Source organism: Pristiophorus japonicus, chromosome 1 (genome assembly GCF_044704955.1).
Source record: "Pristiophorus japonicus isolate sPriJap1 chromosome 1, sPriJap1.hap1, whole genome shotgun sequence".
Classification (NCBI taxonomy): Eukaryota; Metazoa; Chordata; class Chondrichthyes; family Pristiophoridae; genus Pristiophorus; species Pristiophorus japonicus.
Window position 1 is genome coordinate 108,493,085 of NC_091977.1, and position 21,266 is coordinate 108,514,350.

General features: G+C 48.3%; 1 protein-coding gene across 1 annotated transcript in view; it reads right to left on the reverse strand.

The window, feature by feature from the left end:
• The window catches only part of LOC139229975 (solute carrier family 28 member 3-like), a 249,072-nt gene that overhangs the window by 80,614 nt on the left and 147,192 nt on the right, over window positions 1–21,266 (reverse strand). The window lies entirely within an intron of this gene.

Genomic DNA, 21,266 nt, shown 5'->3' on the forward strand with positions numbered 1-21,266 from the left:
ACTTGTGGGGGGTGTAACGTCTGGTCCTCCTCAACAGTCTGTCACGTTTTACATTGGGCACATGATGCTGTCGAGTGTACCTTTTGCCATCTCGAGTCTGCAGCATGTGAGTGGTCATCAAGAGAGGGTGCCAACAGCTATCTGTTTTCCACCGATTGTTCACAAAGAATGAAGGTCCCCACTAAGACACCGAGTAAATTCCAATCATCCACAGTATGAAAAGATGTTTGTTCATATGTTCACATCACCTCCAAACACCTCCAGAGTACATCCGAACTCCCCCGAGGTTGAAGCAGAGCAGCCTTTTAAATGATGCAACCTGAGATTTAGAACATGGCGTCCATACCTCTGTGAGTAGTTCCGGTTAGTTCAACATTTTCCCAGCGGTTTTTTCGGCGAGTGATATTGCCAGAGAGATGTGTGCGAGGTGCTGAAAGTAAGGATGGGCAATATACTGGGCGTTAGTTTCAGCAAATATGATCTTTATGACAAAAAATAGTGGGCGGTCGGTATTATTAAATCTCGGTGTTAATTACTAAAGTAAGGCTGGGCAATATTATGGCCGTTGGATTCGCCCATTCTGATGATTCCGACCAAAAAAGTGGCCGGGCAGTATTATTTTTTCCCGGCGTTATGTACATGGCGAAAGTAACGCTCGGCAATAAGTGTCCAAAAAATGGGCGTCAGTTTCCATTTTGTGGCTAAATGGGCGCTATCTGGACGTTACACCTCATTTCAGCATTAAAATGGATGTTAAGTGGGCGTTATGCATGGCAAAATAATGGAAAATCCAGCCCATAGAAATTTACAGCACGGAAGGAGGACATTTCTGGCCATCGTGTCCGCACCGGCCAACCAAGAGCTACCCAGTGTAATCCCACTTTCCAGCTCTTGGTCCAGAGGCCTGTAGGTTATGGCACTTTAAGTGCACATCCAAGTATCTTTTAAATGTGGTGAGAGTTCCTGCCTCTACCACCCTTTCAGGCAGTGAGTTCCAGACCCCCACCACCCTCTGGGTACAGACATTTTCCCTCATATCTCTTTTAAACCTCCCCCCAATTACTTTAAATCTATGCTCCCTGGTTGTTGACCCCTCTACCAAGGGAAACAGGGCCTTCCTATCCACTCTATCCAGGCCCCTCATAATTTTATACACTTCAATCAGGTCTCTCCTTAGCAACCTCTGTTCCAAAGAAATTAGACCCAGCATCTCCAATCTGACCAGTGCATTGATATCTTCCTGCAGTCCATAGCTTTCATCTTCATTATCAACCACACAGCCTATTTTAGTGTCATCTGCAAACTTCTTAATCATACCCTCAACATTTAACTCCAAGTCACTAATACATACCACAGAAAGCAAGGGGCCTAGTACTGAGCCCTGCTGAACCCCACTGGAAACTGTCTTCCAGTCACAAAAATATCCATCAACCATTACCCTTTGCTTACTGCCTCCGAGTCAATTTTGGATTCAATTTGCCACTTTGCCCTGGATCCCATGGGATATTACTTTTGTGACCAGTCTGCTATGTGGGACCTTATCAAAAGCTTTGGAGAGGTGCAACAAGGCAAGGGAATACACAATAAATGGGAGGATACTGAGAGGTGTGGAGGAACAGAAGGACCTTGGAGTGTATGTCCACAGATCCAAAACTCTCCAGTCCAGGCAACATTCTTATAAATCTCCTCTGCACCCTTTCCAGTGCAATCACATCTTTCCTGCAAGGTGGTGACCAGAATGGCACACAATAATCCAGCTGCGGCCTAACCAGTGTTTTATACAGTTCAAGCATAATCTCCTTCCTCTTGTATTCCATGCCTCGACGAATAAAGGCAAGTATTCCATATGCCTACATAACCACCTTGTCTATTTGGCCTGCTACCTTCAGCGTTCTGTGGACCTGTTCTCCAAGGTTCCTTTGTTCCTGTTATATTCAGAATAACTCCAAGACTGTATGCTGTAAGCTCAAACTGGTGTGACCTTAGTCTCTTTAATCAAACCCCTGAGTGGCGAAGCAGCATGGCAGACAATCTTTTATACTTGCTTGCACGAGGTGTGCAGGTGACCTTGGGTTGTCAACAGGTGCGCCCCCTGGTGGCAAGTTTTAAATACAAGTTATTTACAAGTTGAGGTGATCAGGGGCTCTTTGTTCCCGGGTTGATCACCTAAGTTGAAGTCCTGGCATGGGTGAGTTGGTCGGATCATTGCTGCACTGCAGCGCGGCTAGTCTGATCAGACTGTCGGGCATTATGGGTGCATCCTCGTGATTGACAGCGAGGTCGATTGCTGGTTGGGTGTGTGTTGATGGATCAATGATGGTAAAGTCCTCTTCAAACTGTTCTTGGTTGTCAGTAAATCGCAGTTTGGTCTGATGCAAATGCTTTCTGCACATTTGTCCATTCAGAAGTTTGGCAACAAACACTCTATTCCCGTCCTTGGGTACACCAGTGCCAGCAACACATATGGGACAATGACCGTAATTAAGAACAAATACAGGGTCATTAACCTCAATGTCACGCGATACAGCCACGCGATCGTGGTACACCTTATGACGGTAACGCCGAGTTGCTACATGATCATTGAGATCCGGGGGGATTAAGGAGAGCCTGGTTTTGAGTGCTTTCTTCATTAGCAATTCTGCCGGGGCAACCCCGATAAACGTGTGGTCGCGCCCGGTAGCTGAGTAGAACCCGGGATAACCGGGTCTGCAGGGAACCGTCCGTCACGCATTTCAAGCTCTGCTTGATAGTTTGTGTTATATATGTGGACTTGTATTTACTCTGTATGGCCACCAGAGGGCTCATCCCCTGGAGTCCCAAGGGATTCCCATAATCCCTTGGGAGCACAGGTATTTAAGGAGGCTTCACAGGTTGGAGAAGCACTCTGGTAACCTGCAATAAAAGACTAAGGTCACACTTTACTTTGAGCTCACAGTGTTCAATCTGACTCTTTCTCCATACACAGCAACTGGCGATGAGATACAGATAGCGAACCCAAAGATGCAGGGAACAGTGGGCATCCTGGAGAAATTTTTGGAGGGAGATGATTGGTAAACATTTATGGAGCGACTCGACCAATACTTCGTGGCCAATGAGTTAGATGGGGAAGAGAACACCGCCAAACGAAGGGTGATCCTCCTCACCATCTGTGGGGCACCAACATATGGCCTCATGAAGAATCTGCTCACTCCTGTGAAACCCACGGAGAAATCATACGATGATTTGTGCACACTGGTCCGACAGCATTTGAACCGGAAGGAAAGCGTTCTGATGGCGGGGTACCGGTTCTACACCTACAAAAGGTCTGAAGGCCAGGAAGTGGCGAATTATGTCACCGAGCTAAGACGCCTTGCAGGACATTGCGAATCTGAAGGACATTTGGAGCATATGTTCAGACTTTTTTGTACTTGGCATTGGCCACGAAACCATACTTTGCAAACTTTTGACTGTAGAGACCCCAACCTTGAGTAAGGCCATAGCGATAGCCCAGGCGTTCATTGCCACCAGTGGCAATACTAAGCAAATCTCTAACCACACAAGTGCTGCTACAAGTACTGTGAACAAAGTGATGTTGTTTTCGAATCGTAACGTACAGAGCAGGTCATACATACCTGCAACTGCACGTCTGCAGATGACTCAGAATCCACCATCAAGGATGATGAATGCAAGGCCATTAACACCTTGTTGGTGCTGCGGGGGTGATCATCGTTTCCATTCAGCCGATTCAAAGAGTAAGTTTGCAAGGGCTGTGGAACAATGGGACACCTCCAACGAGTGTGCAGGCACGCTGCTAAGCCTGTTAAACCTGCAAACCACCATGCTGCAGAGAAGGACAGGTCCACGGAGGATCACGACTAACCAGAGCCTCAGAGAGAGTTGGCAGAGGTACATGGGGTGCACACATTCACCACGAATTGTTTCCCGATAATGTTGAATGTTGAACTAAATGGACTCCCGGTGTCAATGAAGCTGGACACGGGCGCGAGCCAGTCCATCATGGGCAAAAAGGCTTTCGAAAGGTTGTGGTGCAACAAGGCCTCAAGGCCAGTATTAACTCCAATTCGCACGAAACTAACAACTTATACGAAAGAATTGATTCCTGTAATTGGCAGTGCTACATTAAAGGTCTCCTACGATGGAGCGGTGCACAAGCTACCACTCTGGGTGGTACCGGGCGATGGTCCCACGTGCTCAGCAGGAGCTGGCTGGGAAAGATATGCTGGAACTGGGACGACGTCCGACCGCTATCGCCCGCTGACGACACTTCGTGTGCCCAGGTCTTAAACAAATTTCCTTCGCAGTTCGAACCAGGCATCGGGAAATTCCAAAGAGCAAAAGTGCAGATCCACCTAATTCCGGGAGCGCGGCACATCCATCACAAAGCGAGAGCAGTACCGTACATGATGAGAGAAAGGGTAGAGATCGAGCTAGACCAGCTGCAAAGAGAGGGCATCATTTCACCGATCGAGTTCAGCGAGAGGGCCAGTCCTATTGTCCCAGTCCTGAAGGGAGATGGCACCGTCAGAATCTGTGGCGATTACAAAGTAACTATCAATCGTTTCTCCCTGCAGGACCAATGCCCACTACCAAAGGCCGACGACCTCTTTGCAACGCTGACGGGAGGAAAGACGTTCACAAAGTTGGATCTGACTTCAGCCTACATGACGCAGGAACTGGAGCAATCATCGAAGGCTCTCACCTGCATCAACACACACAAGGGCCTTTTTGTATATAACAGATGCTCATTTGGAATTTGATCAGCGGCGGCGATATTCCAGAGAAACATGCAAAGTTTACTGAAGTCGGTCCCACACACCGTGATCTTCCAGGACCTTGTGGTTGTAGACGCGTACTCCAAATGGATTGAATGTGAGATAATGTCTGCTAGCACGTCCGCTGCCACTACTGAAAGTCTGCGGGCCATGTTTGCCACACACGGCCTACCCGATGTCCTGGTGAGCGACAACGGGCCATGCTTTACCAGTGCTAAGTTCAAAGAATTCATGAGCTGTAATGGGATCAAACATGTCACATCTGCCCCGTTTAAACCAGCGTCCAATAGTTAGGCAGAGAGAGCAGTGCAAACCATCAAGCAAGGCTTGAAGAGGGTAACTGAATGCTCAGTGCAGACTATCCCGAGTCCTGCTTAGCTACCGCACGAGACTCCACTCACTCACTGGGATCCCACCTGCTGAACTGCTCATGAAAAGAGCACTTAAGACAAGGCTCTCGTTAGTTCACCCTGATCTACATGAACAGGTAGAGAGCAGGCGGCTTCAAAAAAGTACATACCATGATAGCGCAAATGTGTCACGCGAGATTGAAATCAATGATCCTGTATTTGTATTAAATTATGGACAAGGTCCCAAGTGGCTTCCCGGCACTGTCATAGCCAAAGAGGAGAGCAGGGTGTTTCGGGTCAAACTTTCAAATGGACTCATTCACCGGAAACACTTGGACCAAATCAAACTCAGTTTCACGGACTATCCTGAGCAACCCACCTTGGACCCTATCTTTTTTGATCCCCCAACATACACACCAGTGGCAGCCGGCACCACGGCTGACCATGAAGCAGAACCCATCATCCACAGCAACCCTGCAGGGTCCAACACACCAGGCAGCCCAGCAAGGCCAGTTGCACAGCAGCCCAGCAAGGGCCCAACAAATGATTCAAAACACCAGCTTTCACACCAAGATGATCAACCAGGGCAAGAAGGTCCCCAGATCGACTCACATTGTAAATAGTTAACACTATTGACTTTGCGGGAGGCGGGGTGTTGTTATGTATGTGAACTTGTATTTACTCTGTACAGCCACCAGAAGGCTCATCCCCTGGAGTCCCAAGGGATCCCACAATCCCTTCGGAGCACAGGTATTTAAGGAGGTTTCACAGGTTGGAGAGGCACTCTGGAGACCTGCAATAAAAGGCTAAGGTCACACTTTACTTTTGAGCTCACAGTGTTCAGTCTGACTCTTTCTCCATACACAACAGTTTGGACTGCCCGTTCCGCTTGACCATTGGATGCAAGCTTAAACGGGGCAGACCTGACATGTTTGATGCCATTGCGGGTCAAGAACTCGTTGAATTCCGAGCTGGTGAAACATGGTCCATTGTCACTAACAAGGACATCGGGCAAACCATGGGTGGTGAACATGGCCCGGAGGCTTTCAATGCTGGCAGTGGACGTACATGACGACATTATTATACATTCAATTCATTTAGAGTAAGCGTCCACTGTTACTAGGAATATCTTTCCTGGAAAGGGCCCAGCGAAATCTAAGTGGACCCTGGACCACGGTTTGGAGGGCCATGACCACAGACTCAGTAGGGTCTCCGTAGGTGTATTGCTCAACTGTGTTATATTGGTGTACACATGACTCCAATTCCAAGTCAATGCCGGGCCACCAAATGTGCGACCTAGCAATAGCCTTCATCATGAATATGCCTGAGTGGGTACTATGTAGGTTGCGGATAAACGTTTCCCTGCCTGTTTTTTTGGCAAAACCACGCGATTCCCCCATAGCAGACAATCCGATTGGATGGACATTTCATCCTTGCGTCGGTAAAACTGCTTAATTGCGTCTTGCATTTCCCCGGGAACAGTCGACCAGCTCCCACTAAGGTCGCAATTTTTTACTAGTGATAGCACGGGGTCCTGGCTAGTCCAGGTCCTGACCTGGCGAGTCGGGACGGGTGACCCCTCGCTCTCAAAAATATCCATTACAAGAAGCAAGTCTGCGGCTTGCACCATTTCCACCCTGGTGGTGGGCAATGGTAGCCGACTGAGGGCATCAGCACAGTTCTCAGTGCCAAGTCTGTGGCGGATTACATAGTCATATGCAGATAATGTTAATGCCCATCTTTGGATGCGGGACGAAGCATTGGTGTTAATACCTTTGCTTTCCGAAAACAGTGAAATGAGCAGTTTGAGGTCGGTTTCAAGCTCGAACCGGAGTCCAAACAGGTATTGGTGCATTTTCTTAACCCCGTATATATGCATGCTCATGCTTCTTTCTCAACCATACTGTAGGCTCTTCCAGCCTTAGATAAATTCCTGGATGCATATGCAACTGGTTGCAGTTTGCCTGACATATTGGCTTGCTGTAACACACAACCGATCCCATACGAAGATGCATCACAAGCTAGTACTAAACGATTATACGGATTATACAATAAAAGTAACTTGTTAGGACATAGCAGGTTTCTGGCCTTATCAAAGGCTGTCTCTTGAGATTTACCCTAAACCCTTACGTAGCAATAAATGCAAAGGTTCCAGCAAGGTGCTTAACCCGGGTAGAAAGTTACCAAAATAGTTGAGGAGTCCCAGGAACGAATGCAGCTCCGTCACATTCTGTGGTCTGGGTGCATTCTTGATGGCCTCCATCTTCGAGTCCGTGAGTCTGATGCCGTCTGCCGCAATTTTTTTCCCCAAAAATTCGACCTCTGGCGCCTAGAAAACACACTTTGAGAGTTTCAGCCTGAGTCCCACTCTGTCTTGTTGCTTTAGAACCTCTTCCAGGTTGTGCAAGTGTTTGGTGGTATCACGACCAGTGATCAGGATGTCGTCTTGAAACACAACGGTGCGCGGAACCAATTTCAGCAGACTCTCCATGTTCCTCTGTGTCATGTATCTCACATTACTGTATACATCTGTATCTTACCGTGCTATACATGACTGTAACTGGATATGACCTGTAACAATAAGCATACCTTACCACCAGGGGTGCACTTGCAGGAGACACTCCATACCTGTCCCACTGAGGTATATAAAGGGAGGTCTCAGGCAAGCGCAGCAGTGGAGAGCTGTGAAGTAAAGGTGCAGGTCCTGAGTGACCTTGACTTCAGCATGTATCTCGTGTAAGTCAGTACATTAGAGTCAGGACTTAACAGTGGTGACGAGTTACGGGATCACAGAATCCACAGAATGGCTACCAACAGCTCAGATGAGAAATACAATGCTGGAGACAATTGGGACGACTTTATAGAAAGGTTCCAGCAAAGCTTTGTGACCAAAGACTGGCTGGGCGACGATAAGGCAGACAAGAGACGAGCCCATCTCTTGACCAGCTGCGGCTCGAAAGCATACGCTTTAATGAAAGACCTGCTGGCACCCAAGAAACCAGCAAGCAAGTCATTTGAGGAGTTGAGCACACTGGTGAGAGACCACCTGAACCCAGCGAGCAGCCTACACATGGCCAGACACAGGTTCTACAACTACAGACGCTGTGTGGGCCAAAGCATACCCGACTTCATGGCGGAACTTCGAAGGCTGGCTAGTTCATGTGAGTTCCCTGATGAACTAAGGAGAGAAGTACTGAGAGACTTTTTTACTGAAGGAATAGGCCACGCAGGCATATTCCGAAAGCTTATAGAGACTAAGAACTTGACTCTCGAGGCAGCAGCACTGGTCGCACAGACGTTCTTGGCAGGCGAAGAAGAAACGAGGCTGATCTATACTTCGGGTACGACAACCAATGAGGCATCGGAACAAGGGGTTCACATTGTGAAACAAACCAGTACCCCCACACACAGACAAAGGCAGGAGAGCAGGCCTTCAACAGCAGACAGTGGCGCCAGAAGCCATCAAAATCAAGGGCCACATGAACGGCCAATCACACCTCATCAACCCAAAATGCGAGCAATCAACAACAGATTGAGAGAAGCTCAAGGGAGATCAGCCAGTCGCAGCTCATCCTTCGGAAACAATGGAAACGATCTGTGTTGGAGATGTGGGGGAAGGCACTCAAACAGGGTGTGTCGATTTCAGCATGCCGTTTGCAGAAACTGCAACTACACAGGGCATCTGGCTCGCATGTGCAGAAAAACAGCAGCTCGGCTGGTATACGAATCGGAAGGGTCAGAAAGCGAACCAGAAGACGGTTGGAACAGTGCACGGGACGCCGAGGTACAGCGGGGTAACACGATCAATGTCCACTGTTCTTACACCAAGACGCCTCCAATTATGATGAGGGTTCTACTCAACGGGATACCCGTCAACATGGAACTGGACACGGGGGCCAGTCAATCCCTCATGAGCATTCAACAATTTGAACAGCTGTGGCCGCACAAAAGCAACAGACCAAAACTCACAAAGGTCGACACCAACTAAGGACCTATACTAACAAAATCGTCCCAGTCCTTGGCAGCACCATGCTCTCGGTCACACACAAAGGGATGGTGAACCGACTTTCCCTGTGGATTGTCCCTGGGGATCTCCCAGCCCTGTTGGGGAGAAGCTGGCTAGCAGAACTTAATTGGAAATGGGATGATGTTCACGCCATGTCGTCAGAGGGATGGACTTCCTGCTCAACAGTTCTAAGCCGTTTTGAACATCTCTTTCAGCCAGGTGTGGGCACCTTCAAAGGAGCTAAAGTTAGGATCTACATCACACAGAATGCCAGACCGGTCCATCACAAGGCTAGAGCTGTGCCTTATGTGATGAGGGAAAAGATTGAAAACGAACTGGACCGGCTTCTGCGGGAAGGCATAATTTCTCCCGTGGAATTCAGCGACTGGGCAAGCCCCATCGTCCCCGTCATGAAGCCTGATGGATCCGTACGAATCTGTGGGGATTACAAGTCTACCATAAACAGAGTCTCCCTACAGGACCAATACCCGCTGTCCAGAGCAGAGGACCTATTTTCCACGTTGGCTGGAGGAAAACTTTTCTCGAAAATTGACCTCACATCTACGTATATGATGCAAGAACTGACCGAAGAGTCTAAGCTGCTTACCACCATCAACACACATCGAGGCCTATTTGTGTACAATCGATGCCCATTCGGCATCAGGTCGGCAGCTGCTATATTCCAGCGCAACATGGAGAGTCTGCTCAAGTCCATCCCGGGGACGGTTGTGTTTCAAGATGACATACTTATCACGGGCAGGGACACCGACTCTCATCTCCGCAATCTTGGGAAGTACTAAATCGATTGGATCGGATAGGCCTAAGAGTTATGAAATCCAAGTGTCTGTTTCTCGCGCCTGAGGTTGAATTTTTGGGCAGAAGGATTGCCGCTGATGGAATCCGCCCAACCGAATCCAAAACCGAAGTGATTCGCCTGGCACCCAGGCCCCGGAATGTCTCAGAACTGCGCGCCTTTCTCGGGCTACTCAATTACTTTGGGAACTTTATGCAGAACTTGAGCACGCTGCTGGAGCCTCTCCACGTGCTACTCAGAAAGGGGTGCGATTGGTTTTGGGGGGACGACCAAGAACGTGCCTTCAATAAGGCACGTAACCTTCTATGTTCCAAGAGTGTTTTAACCTTTTTTGACCCAGGTAAAAAGTTAGTCCTTACGTGTGATGCGTCAGCGTATGGGATCGGGTGCGTTTTACAGCACGTCAATGAGGCGGGTAAATTGCAGCCCGTTGCTTATGCCTCCAGGTCACTTTCGCGGGCGGAGCGCGGGTACGGTATGGTTGAGAAGGAGGCGCTCGCGTGCGTGTACGGTGTCAAAAAGATGCACCAATACCTTTTTGGGGCCAAGTTTGCGTTAGAAACTGACCACAAACCTCTCACGTCCCTACTATCCGAGTGCAAGGCAATCAACGCCAATGCCTCAGCACGCATTCAGCGGTGAGCACTCATGCTGGCAGCCTACGACTACACGATAAGGCACAGACCAGGCACAGACAACTGTGCCGACGCGCTTAGCAGGCTACCCCTGGCGACCACAGAAGGGTCTGACGAACAGGACTGTGAGATGGTCATGGCAATCAATGCCTTTGAATCCACAGGTTCGCCCATGACGACTCGCCAAATCAGAGCCTGGACGACCAGCGACCCCACGTTATTTCTAGTTAAAAGATGCGTTTTAACCAGTGACTGCACAGAAACTCACGATGCCTGCCCCGAGGAGGTCAAACCCTTCCATAAACGCATGCATGAACTCTCACTATCGGCAGACTGCCTGATGTGGGGCAGCCGAGTAGTTATGCCCTTACGAGGTAGGGAGGCGTTTGTCCGGGAGCTCCATTGCGAGCACCCAGGGATCGTCCTTATGAAGGCCATAGCCAGATCTCATGTCTGGTGGCCTGGCATTGATGCAGACTTGGAGCTCTGCGTCCGTCTGTGCACCATTTGTGCCCAACTCATAATGCCCCCATGGAGGCCCCCCTAAGCCCCTGGCCCTGGCCCACCAAACTGTGGTCGCGGGTGCATGTAGACTATGTGGGTCCATTCATGGGCAAAATGTTCCTCGTAGTCGTTGATGCATTTTCAAAATGGATCGAGTGCACCATTTTAAACTCGAGCACCACCTCCACCACCGCCATGACCGAAATTCGAGGGGGAGGTGGAATGAGATCGGGGACAAAGTGTTTGTGCTAAACTATGGCTGGGGTCCCACATGGCTTGCAGGGACAGTAACAGACAAAGCGGGAAACAGGCTACTGGTTGTACAAATGGACAATGGCCAAACTTGCTGGAGGCATGTAGACCAAGTAAAAAGTAGATTCACTGATAACACTGAAGAACCAGAGGCAGACTACAATGTGGAACTCACACCACACCTGGTGAACAGGCAGGTGGAACAACCTGAGGAAAGGGCAGTCTCAACAGACAGCCCAGGCGAGATACCAGCAATCGCACAGAACGAAACACAAGCACCAAGGCAAACAACTGAACTATAACTAAGACACTCCACTCGAGAACACAGACCACCTGAGAGACTGAATCTATAAAGGCAATAAGACTTTGGGGGAGGGTGATGTCATGTATCTCACATTACTGTATACAACTGTATCTTACCATGCTATACATGACTGTAACTGGATATGACCTGTAACAATAAGCATACCTTACCACCAGGGGTGCACTTGCAGGAGACACTCCACACATGTTCCACTGAGGTATATAAAGGGAGGTCTCAGGCAAGTGCAGCAGTGGAGAGCTGTGAATTAAAGGTGCAGGTCCTGAGTGACCTTGACTTCAGTATGTGTCTCGTGTAAGTCAGTACATCAGAGTCAGGACTTAACACTCTGGAAGATGGCAGCAGCCGAGCGAATCCTAAAAGGGCATCTGTGGTATATAAACAATCCTTTGTGCGTGTTGATGCACGTCAATCTTTTCGTAGATTCAGCCAGCTCCTGTGTCATGTAAGCAGAGGTTAGATCCAGCCTGGTGAACGACTTCCCCCCCGCGAACGTTACGAACAGGTCCTCCGCTTTGAGTCATGGGTACTGGTCCTGTAACGAGACTCAGTTGATCGTTATTTTGTAGTCTCTGCAGATTCTGACCGTGCCATCACTTTTCAACACCGGAACAATTGGACTGGCCCATTCGTTGAACTCGACTGGCGATATAATTCCCTCTCGTTGAAGTCTGTCCAGGTCGAGCTCGACTTTATCTCGCAACATATATGGAACCAGTCGGGCTTTGTGATGAATGGGCCATGCATCAGGGACTAGATGGATCTGTACTTTGGCACCTGTGAAGTTGCCGATGCCTGGCTCAAATAGCAACAGAAATTTGTTTAGCACTTGAGCACACAAGGCAACATCCACCGAAGACAGTGCTTTGATGTCGTCCCAGTTCCATCGGATCTTTCCAAGCCAGCTTCTGCCGAACAGTGTTGGACCATCGCTTGGTACAATCCATAGTGATAAATCATGCACAGCTCCAGCGTACGATACGTTCACTGCCACACTGCCAATGACTGGTATGAGCTCTTTTGTGTAAGTGCGCAGCTTTGTATGAATCGGGCTTAGTTTTGGCCTTTGTGCCTTGTTCCCCCACAGTTTCTCAAAAGCCTTCTGGCTCATAATTGACTGACTCACCCTCGTGTCCAATTCCATGGAAACTGGAATGCCATTTAAATTGACTTTCAACATTATCAGAAGGCTTTTGGTGGTGAAGGTGTGTACCCCATACACTTCCTCTTCAGCCTCGGGTTGAGTTGCCTCTCTTACTCGTTCAGCGTGATCTGTGCCGGATCGATCATCTTCTGCCGACTCTGCCACATGGTGAGTTGCAGCACATTTGCACATTCGTTAGAGGTGTTCCTTTGTTCCGCAGCCTTTGCACACGTAGTGTTTGAATCGACATTGATAGGCTCTATGATTACCTCCACAGCACCAACATGGTATTAATGGATTCGCATTCACGCCACACGGCGGACTCTGAGTCATCCTAGGTCTGGCCTCTGCAGGCGTGAAGGCCCAGCCATGTACAGTTCTGCCTGCTGAAGGCGTTATTTTATGCATAGTACTTGCCGGTGAGCTTCGATGCTGAGAAGATATCTGCTTAGTGTTATCGTTCGTGGACATGAAAGCCTGGGCCATCGTGATGGCCTTGCTCAGATCTAGGGATTCAACAGACAGCAGTTTGCGAAGAATGACCTCGTGGTCGATTCTAAGTAGGAAAAAGTCCCGCAACATTTTCCCCAAAAATCCAGCAAATTCGCACAGTCCCACAAGGCGTCTTAGGTCAGCGACATAGCTCGCCATGTCCTGGCCCTTGGAGCGATGGTGCGTATAAAAGCAATACCTGGCCATTAAGCTGCTCTCCTTCAGCTTTAGGTGTTCGCGAACCAGCGTGCACAACTCTGCATATGTCTTGTCCGTTGGTTTCGTTGGTGCTAGCAGATTTTTGATGAGGCCATATATCATGTACCCACAAACGGTGAGGAGAATCGCCCTGCGCTTGACCGCGTTACTCTCCATATCCAGCTCATTGGCCACGAAGTACTGGTCAAGACGCTGAACGAAGGCTTCCCAATCATCACCCTCAACAATCTCTCAAGAATACCAATGGCAGCCATAACCGCGTGAAATTTCATGATCTGTTACTCGTCACCAATTGTTATGTTCAGAATAACTCCACAAGACTGTATGCTGTAAGCTCAAACTGGTGTGACCTTACTCTCTTTAATCAAACTCCAGAGTGCCGAAGCAGCATGGCAGACAACCTTTTATACTTGCTTGCACGAGGTGTGCAGGTGATCCTTGGGTCTCCAACAAGTGCGTTCCCTGGTGGCAAGTCTTGCACTATTATAAAGTTTACATACACAACAGTTCCTCTACACTTTTCAGTGTTGTACCATTTAATGTGTATTCCCTTGCCTTGGTTAGACCTCCCCAAATGCATTATCTCACACTTATTCAGACTGAATTCCATTTGCCACTGTTCTGCCCACCTGACCAGTGCATTGATATCTTCCTGCAGTCTGCAGCTTTCTTCTTCATTATCAACCACACAGTCTATTTTAGTGTCATCTGCAAACTTCTTAATCATACCCCCAACATTTAAGTCCAAGTCACTGATACATACCACAAAAAGCAAGGGGCCTAGTACTGAGCCCTACATAACCCCACTGGAAACAGTCTTCCAGTCACAAAAATACCCATCAACCATTACCCTTTGCTTACTGTCTCCGAGCCAATTTTGGATCCAACTTGCCACTTGCCCTGGATCCCATGGGATATTACTTTTGTGACCAGTCTGCCATGTGGGACCTTATCAAAAGCTTTGGGGAGGTGCAACAAGGCAAGGGAATACACAATAAATGGAAGGATACTGAGAGGTGTGGAGGAACAGAAGGACCTTGGAGTGTATGTCCACAGATCCTTAAAGTTAGCAGGACAAGTTGATAAGGTAGTTAAAAAGGCATACGGAATGCTTTCCTTTATTCGCCGAGGCATGGAATATAAGAGCAGGGAGGTTATGCTGGAACTGTATCCAACACTAATTTGGCCACATCATGAGTACTACATACAGTTCTGGTCACCAGATTACAGGAATAATGTGATTACACTAGAGATGGCACAGAGGAGATTTATGAGGATGTTGCCAGGACTGGAAAATTTTAGCTATGAGGAAAGATTGGATAGGCTGGAGTTGTTTTATTTAGAACAGAGGAGGCTGAGGAGAGATTTAATTGCGGTGTATAAAATTATGACGGGCCTAGATAGAGTGAATAAGAAGGACCTTTTTCCCTCAGCAGAGGAGTCATTAACCAAGGATAGATTTAAAATCATTAGTAGAAGGCTTAGAAGGGAGCTGAGGAAAAAAAAATCATCCAGCGGATGGTGGGGGGTCTGGAACTCATTGCCTGAACAGGTGGTAGAGGCAGAAACCCTCATCACATTTAAAAAGTACTTGGATGCGCACTTAAAGAGCCATGACCTACAGGGCTATGGCCCTAGTGCTGAAAGGTAGGATTAGGCTTTTGACTGACTTGCACACAGTGGGCCGAACGGCCTCCTTCTGAGTCGTAATTTTCCTATGATTCTATGATTTTCAAAAGGCCTTCGATAAGATACCCCATAATAGACTAATGAACAAGGTCAGAGAATGTGGAGTCAGGAGACAAGTAGCAGAATGGATAGCTAGCTGGCTTCAAGGCAGAAAATAGGGGTAAAAGGTAGCTATTCAAAGTGGAGAAGGTGGGTAGTGGTGTTTCACAGGGATTAGTGCTGAGACCATTGTTGTTCACAATTTATATTAACAATTTAGACTTTGGAATCAAAAACACAATTTCTAAATTTGTAGATGACACCAAATTGGGGGGATAGTCAATACTGAGGAGGACTGCAACAACTTACAGGAGGGCATTAATAAACTTGCAGAATGGGCATAAAATTGGCAAATAAAGTTCAGCATAGATAAATGTGAGCTATTACATTTTGGTAGGAAGAATAGGGAGGTCACTTATTATTTGGAGGGTGCGAATCTCGGTGGTGTAGAGGAACAAAGGAATCTTGGAGTACAAATACACAAATCACTAAAAGTAGCGACACAGGTTAGCAAGGCCATAAAAAAGCAAACCAAGCACTAGGGTTTATTTCTAGAAGGATAGAATTGAAAAGTAGAGAAGTTATGCTAAATCTGTATCGAATCTTGATTAGACCAAGCTTAAAGTACTGCTTACAGTTCTGGTCGCCAGAACTGTAAGCAGTACTTCTATAAAAAGGCTATAGAAGCACTGGAGAGCGTGCAGAGATGATTTACAAGGATGATACCAGAAATGTGAGGGTATACATTTTCGGAAAGGATGAACAGGCTGTGTCTCTTTTCTCTTGAAAATGAAGGATCAAGAGTGACCTAATAGAGATCTTTAAAATTATGAAAGGTTTTGATAGAGTGGATATAGAGAGAATGTTTCCACTTGTGGGGAAGAGCACAAATGGAGGCCATCAATATAAGATAGTCACCAAGAAATCCATTAGGGAATTCAGAAGAAACTTCTTTACCCAATGAGTGGTGAGAATGTGGAACTCGCTACCACAGGGAGTGGTTGAAGCGAATAGTATAGATCCATTTCAGGGGAGGCGAGACAAGCATATGAGGGAGAAGGGAATAGAGGGTTATGTTAATAGATTTAGATGAGGAAAGATGGGAGGAGGCTCGAGTGGAGCATAAATGCCAGCATGGACTGGTTGGGCCGAATGGCCTGTTTCTGTGCCGTATATCCTATATAATTCTATCTACTTGAACCAGTTAGATCTATTGTATTCCAGAGTATTTTTGATGATTGACCAGCCTGTCTGGCTTCTTGATGGATTCTGGAATAATAAACTTCTTCCAGAGGTTTGGATTCTTTCCTCACAGCTCCAGGTACATCTGTAAGCCATTGCTAAAACAGGTAGGTTTGTTCTAGCTGGCAAGGATTACTAAGTTTATTAGTCCTCCGTGTTGGTAAATTACACAATTTTAGGTTCAACTCCAGCACTTCCCATGCATATACTCGGGGATCTCTTCAGCCTTGGCACTTGCCAACCTATTCGGAAGCTTTCTGGGTTTAAACAAGTTGGTGTGTCCCAACAGGAAGAGATTACATACTCCACATCGGACAAACAGAAATTCTATTCATGTGGACTTCCGAGTAATTTGTTTTAGAGCATATATATAGTGATGGGCTTGTGCATTGTTCGACTCTTGGCGTAGCAAAATAGAACAGAGGGGAAGAAATTCCCCATCGCTCCGATTGCGGGAGATAACTGGCTCGGGTCGGAACTTCCTTACCCCGGCTGCGAAATTGTGGTTACTGTCCCTCAGAGGAAGTGGAGCGCAATCTCGCGCGCTCCACTTCCTGATGGGGTGAGTTCTGGGGCAATACAGGGGCACGATCAGCAGCGCTATGCGGCTGTCTGCATAGCGCTGACGCAGTTCAATGCTCCACCCCTTCGGCTAAAGGGGAGAGCTGCTGCGCACTCTGCCGGACCTCTGGTGGCCTACACGGAGTTACTGGCTGCATGATGGTGACCCAGACTACTCCAGAGAAGTAACAGCATAAAGGTAAGATAGCAGTGTGGGGCGCTCCTCACCTCCCTTTTAACTTTCGTCCCGCGAGCAGAGGCCGGCCCAATTCACCACCCGCGATGCTGGCACCACTCATGGCAGCCTCTTGGGGCAATTTCATGGGAGCCACCACCGCCCCCCCCCCACACCGCCCCCCGCCAACATAAACTGTTCTAAGAGATTTTTTGAAGAGAGTGCAGGGCTGAGCATTTGCAGGGGCAAAATAAATCAATAGGCATCAGAATGAGGAGATAAATACATTTTGCCCTACCTGACCACCACTGCCTTTAAATATTGCTCCCCAAGCGACCAGCCAAGGTGACAATGCCTCCTGCAGCTGCCGTTGTTGACGCAATGCTGCAGGGGGCGAGAGCAACTATTACATCCTGAGTGGTAATAGGGCACTGCGCATCAATCTAATGGGGCGTAAGAGATCGAGCCGGCAAGTGTTAGCACCAGTGCAAAACTACCAGGGATGTTTGCAGGTAATATGTCCTCACTATACAGTATAAATGCACACGAGGCCCATACTTGAGAGAAGATCACTCTGTGACCAGTCCTTTATTAGCCAGCACTGAAGTGATGAAGGTGGGTGGAGCTTCCCCTTTTATACCTGAAAGTCCAGGTTAGGAATGTCTCCCACAAGTTCACCACCTAGTGGTCAATGTTCTCACGGTATACAACTTAGGTCAGTTTATACAATGACAGTTAAATACATGACATCACCACCCCCCCAAAGTCTTATTGGGATCACAGGTTAAGTCTCTCTGGTGCTTTACACTCCCTTGTAGAGCATCTGAGTTAGGGCTCCGGTTGTTGGGCGCTGGCCTGAGTGTCTGCTGCTTGCGGTACCTCAGGCCTGTCCGGACTGCCCACAGTGATTGGGCTCTCCTCCGCTTGGTTCCGGTGTTCGGTCACCTGTGGAGGAGTGAACTCTACATCGTGTTCTTCCTCTGCTTCTTCGATGGGTTTGCTGAACCTCCTTTTTCTATGATCTACATGTTTGCAGCAGATTTGTCCATTGGTAAGTTTAACTACCAGAATCCTATTCCCCTTTTTGGCAATCACAATACCTGCGAGCCATTTAGGCCCTGCAGCGTAGTTGCGGACAAAGACAGGGTCATTGACATCAATACATCGCGCCCTTGCATTCCCGTCATGGTAGTCACATTGCGACTGGTGCCTGCTCTCAGCAATTTCTTTCATGGTGGGGTGTATAAGGGATAACCTGGTTTTGAGCATCCTTTTCATTAGCAGCTCTGCAGGTGGGATCCCTGTGAGCGAGTGTGGTTGGGATCTGCTGGCCAACAGGAGACATGATAAGCAGCTTTGTAGGGAACCCCCTTGGATTCTGAGCATCCCCTGTTTGATTATCTGCACTGCTCGTTCCACCTGGCCATTTGAGGCCGGCTTGAACGGTGCCATTCTGACATGGTTGATATCATTTCCTGCCATGAAGTCCTGGAATTCAATGCTTGTAAAGCACGGGCCATTGTTGCTAACCAAGATGTCCGGTAGACCATGGGTGGCGAACATTGCCCGTAGACTTTCTACTGTGGCAGAGGATGTGCTTGAATTGAGAATGTCACACTTGATCCATTTAGAGTTGGCATCTACTACAACCAAAAATATTTTTCCCATGAAAGGACCTGCGTAGCACCTCCTCCAGGTTGCGGAGGTGTTCTTCAGTATCACAACCCGTGATGAGGATGTCATCTTGAAAAACCACTGTCCTTGGAATCGACTTGAGGAGGCTTTCCATATTTCGTTGAAAGATCGCGGCGGCCGAGTGAATCCCAAACGGACATCTGTTGTACTCAACCAACCCCTTGTGTGTTGTGATGGCGGTCAGCTTCTTCGACTCACTCGCCAGTTCCTAGGTCATGTAAGCTGAGGTCAGGTCCAATTTTGAAAACAGTTTGCCACCGGATAGCGTCGCAAAGAAGTCCTCCGCTCTCGGTAGCGGGTACTGGTCTTGGAGTGACACCCGATTGATGGTGGCCTTGTAATCACCACATATCCTGACCGGCCCATCTGCCTTGAGCACCGGCACAATCGGGCTCGCCTAGTCGCTGAATTCGACTGGCGAGATGATGCCTTCCCTCAGCAGGCAGTCCAATTCGCCTTCTATCTTTTCCTGTATCACGTACGGCACCGCTCTGGCCTTGTGGTGTACTGGCCTGGCGTCCGGATTTATGTGAATCACTACCTTGGTCCCCATGAAAGTGCCAATGCCGGGTTGAAATAGTGAGTCAAATTTGTCCAGGACCTGTGAGCATGATATTCGCTCCACAGAAGAAATTGCATTGACATCGCCCCATTTCCAGTTCATGACAGCAAGCTAACTCCTCCCCAGTAGTACGGGACCATCCCCCGGGACAATCCAGAGTGGCAACCTGTTCTCCGAATCTTTGTGGGTCACGACTACCGTGGCGCTGCCTAGCACCGGAATGATCTCCTTTGTATATGTCTGTAGCTGTGCGTCAATTGGCAATAATTCTGGCCTCCTGGCCTTGGATGTTCACAACTTGTCGAACTGTTTGATACTCATCAGGGACTGGCTGGCCCCTGTGTCTCGCTCCATTGATACTAGGATGCCATTGAGGAGCACTTTCACCATTATCGGTGGCGTCCTGGTGTATGAACTGTATATGTGCTCCACATGAACTCGCTGAACTTCAGCTTCCAGCGATTTCCCCCAGTGTCCATTTGGCCTCGTAGGGCTTACATCGTCCCCGTCCTCCTCGTACATCAACCTGCCTGCAGGCTTCCTGCACATACGCGCCAAGTGACCGCTGACATTGCAGTTTCTGCAGGTATATTGCTGATACCTGCAAGCTTTGGCTGTGTGTTTGCCTCCACATCTCCAACATGAGCCGTTGTTGGAAACAAAAGGTCCATTACCAGTTGATCGTCTCTGTCTCTGTAACTGTCCTTAAGCGCACCATTGACAGGTGTTGATGGCCCCATTGTCCCCTGCGATGGCATGAATCGCCATTCAGCTAGCCATTGTCTCTGTTGAATTCCCCCTTTGGGTTCAACTACATGCTCGGGTATGTCCGATTGCCCATCTGCCTGGAGAACTGTGTGCCGCGTTAACAATGTTGACTCCCTGTCCATTAGCTACATTTGAGCCCAGATTTTTGTCAAACAAAATTCTGGTCTCTTCCTCCCCTGATATAAGTGTCTGCGCCATCAAAGCCGTCGTTTCCAGGGTCAAGTCTTTGGTCTCAATCAGCTTCCTGAAAACCCCAGCGTGCCTGATGCCTCAATAAAAAAGTTTCGCAGCATCTCCGCTCTGCATGCATCTGGGAACTTACATAGGCTCACCAGTCGCCGGAGGTCTGCCACGAAGTCTGGAACGCTTTGCCTTTCTCGCCGCCGGTGCATGTAAAACTGGTGTCTTGCCATGTGCATGCTGCTCGCCGGTTTAAAGTGTTTTCCGATCAACCTACTGAGTTCTTCAAAAGTCTTGTCCGCCGGCTTCTCTGGCGCTAGAAGGTCCTTCATCAGGGAGTACGTTCTGGATCCACAAACTGTCAGGAGATGAGCCCTGCGTTTGTCAGCCGAATCCTGTCCCAGCCATTCCTTAGTGACAAAACTTTGCTGTAGTCTCTCAATAAAATCGTCCCAATCATCACCAACACAGTACCTCTCGTCTGTGCTGCTAGTGTCCATGCTCGCGTGGTGTAAATCCCAGTTTCTCGTCGTCAATAATATGTCCTTACTATACAGTATAAATGCACACAAGGCCCATACTTGAGAGAAGGTCACTCTGTGACCAGTAACCTTTATTAGCTAGCACTGAAATGATGAAGGTGGGTGGAGCTTCCCCTTTTACACCTGAAAGTCCAGGTTAGGAGTGTCTCCCACAAGTTCACCACCTAGTGGTCAATGTTCTCACGATGTACAACTTAGGTCAGTTTATACATGAGTTACAATGACAGTTAAATACATGACAGCAGGCGTCGGTGATTTCCCCGCACCTGATGGGCAGAACAGTGGCAGAAGGACCACCAGTTC